The sequence below is a fragment of the Triturus cristatus genome, chromosome 10 (genome assembly GCF_964204655.1).
Source record: "Triturus cristatus chromosome 10, aTriCri1.1, whole genome shotgun sequence".
In the NCBI taxonomy this organism is placed as follows: domain Eukaryota; kingdom Metazoa; phylum Chordata; class Amphibia; order Caudata; family Salamandridae; genus Triturus; species Triturus cristatus.
Window position 1 is genome coordinate 209,366,056 of NC_140593.1, and position 2,657 is coordinate 209,368,712.

General features: G+C 38.7%; 1 long non-coding RNA gene across 1 annotated transcript; it reads left to right on the forward strand.

Moving 5' to 3' along the window:
- Positions 1–204: 204 nt before the first annotated feature.
- LOC146789217 (uncharacterized) lies at positions 205–1,969 on the forward strand. Its single transcript, XR_014969770.1, has 5 exons — positions 205–285; positions 406–538; positions 676–798; positions 917–1,011; positions 1,465–1,969. It is a non-coding gene; the product is annotated as an uncharacterized LOC146789217 (long non-coding RNA).
- Positions 1,970–2,657: the final 688 nt, after the last annotated feature.

The window sequence follows — 2,657 nt, forward strand, 5'->3', positions numbered from 1 at the left end:
TAATAACGGGATACAACGGAAGCGATTATCTGCACTCCACTATTTCCCTATGAGTGTGTTCTGTTTCTTTAATTTGGCTTTCCTTAGAATACGACTGTATGGCTTATCTCTATTGGTATCGTTTTTTTCTATATCATGCGTTTTGATTGGCCTATGAAAGATTGAATTGGCTACTTAAGGCCCTCCTCCGCTTTGCCGTTCTTTCCGGCCACCTGTGACTCGTTTGTTTGGACATCGTTTCTATGATGGATTGAATCGTTTTCGGCGCCGTCTTCATGTTTTAAGGTTTGTTAGAATGGCATTTGTCGCTTTTCCTCCTTTACAGCCATGCAGATAAGAAATGATGATTTATGTTAACAAACTGCCTTTTAATTAGTTTTTTTCTTTGTTTTTCTTATTCGGCAGCTTGGCCATATGCCTATTATCTGATTCTGATTTCGATCCTCGGAAAAACGTGGGCAGTTTGTTCGTATTATGCCTAGAAAGTATTTATCGAGTCTTGCCTTCGCTTCGCTTCATTCTTGTGCTTTTTAACCAGGTGAGGTATTTATACTTTCTGAGCGTGTCTGTTGATACGATTGTAGTTTGTAGGCAGACTCGAACATAGATTTAACTACGTATACTGGATACTTTGTAACGTGGCCTCATTTCTCTCTTTTCTGCCTGACTCTCAAGGGTAGGGTAGATACTGCGGCCGTTCTACAAATATTGAAACTCTTTTGGAGATTGCTTCCTTGAAACATTCTTGGAGATCGCGTCTTTGAAATCTTCTGCGATTCTGCACAGCCTGCAAGAATGGTAATTTTCCGTTCTGTTTTATGATCTAGCTTATGGTTGTTTTGGCTGAGCTTTTGCTCTTATATGTGATTTCATTCTTTTTTTATTGTTTTTCCCCCTTTTTCTTTCTTTATTTTAGATTCCATAACCTTAATTTCCAATTAGGACTGTGGCCTTGTTACCTTCAAGTCGCGAGAGTTGAGAGCTTTAAACAGCCTCTACATATTTATATAGGTAAGCTTTATGATCATTATTTTTTATGGTTCCTATTCTCAGGTAAGTGGTTGTTAGAGAATATTTATTGGTTTTGTTTCAGTTAGGTTTAAAGGAACCTAAAGTTTTGGCTTCCTTTTCCTATTTATTCTTTATTGAACACATTTTTCATTATTGTCTTTGTTACTGATTTATTTACAGTGACTGCACCTATTTCTCTAATTAATATGTTGTGAAATCTTATTTCTTCTTTTTCTTATTCTGATACTAGCCTTGTCTTTGGCACGAATGTCTGACTCTAGTGCTCTTAAAGCTTAAAAACTTGAATACGTTTTTTCCTATGCCACTCTGTACTGATGACCATTTTTTGAATATTTTTATTAACACAATATCAATCATATTCTCTGTATGTGCTATATGGATATTTGTTTATGTTGAAACATATATATTTTCGTTTTGCATCTCCTTTGACAGGTCCCTGGATATCTTCTCTGTACTGTGTTTTTTGCGTCCTGCTGATGGTGGTACTCCTATTGAGGGTTGTTTCACCGAAACGCACGTCGGCGCTTTGAACGGGCCCCCCCTCCTTCTCTTTGATTGTATTTATGCTAATGCTCTGTTCTTCGAATTTGTAACATTATTATTTTGTACTTATTTGAGCATTTACCGAATTGTCTTTCTTGTATTCAGGTTTGGTGGGGCCTTAAAGCATATCTAGGTTGTTCCTTGGTTTGAGTGTGATGTGTTTATTTGGCTTGCGTTATGAATTGTGTTTGAGGTTGAGTGAATGCCTTGATTAAATGACGGTTTACCGGGACCTTTGTATCTGATTGCGGATGACTTGTCAGTCATTTTTATGTATTAGTACCTATTAATTGTTTTCCTTTGTCTCACAAAAGACATAAATTATCTTTATTTACATTTATATATATTTAAAAAACTTGCATAAAAATTTAATAAAATACAAATATTATCACTATTTTCTATTTTGGATTCAAATACTCTTTTGTGTTTTGTTTTTTGTTTTTTGTTCGGTCCAGACAGTGTCGTTAATTTAATAGATGATACTGTGTACTTATTGAAACATATGGGTAGAGTACTTTTTTGTTTCTTATTGGATCCCCACTTGGCTGTGACTGCTGCAGTTAGGGAGCGGTGTAACAGGAATTGACCGGGGCAGCTCGTCGTCTTCCGCTAACGTTGTGTATGGGATTAGGGTGCCCACCCGGTACAGATCTCCCATATCTTGGATTCCAGAAGCATGCCAGTTTCTAAGTTCCCCTGCTGTAGTTATCATGTCCCCTCTAGGTGTGCCTTCCAGTGGCAGAGCCGGAGCATATGGTGTGATTGTGCAGGTGATGTAAAGTATGCTGCGAAAGCACTTGTATGCTACATTCAGCAATAGCGAGTCTGGCACTTTGGATTTTGAGCAGGGGTGAAAAAACATTGCCAGATCTGTTAGCTGAAGGGGGGTTGGGTGGTTGCTGTGTCCCCCCTGTGACGGTCGGTAAACCATCTGGCAACCCATTGTATTTGGGTTGCCAAGTAGTACTGCTCAAAATGTGGGGCTGTGAGGCCACCTCGGTCTACCAGCAGATAGTTTGCCAATCGCCACCCTCTGTCTGGAGCTTCCCCATATGAAGTCTTTCACTAATATTTCCAGGGGC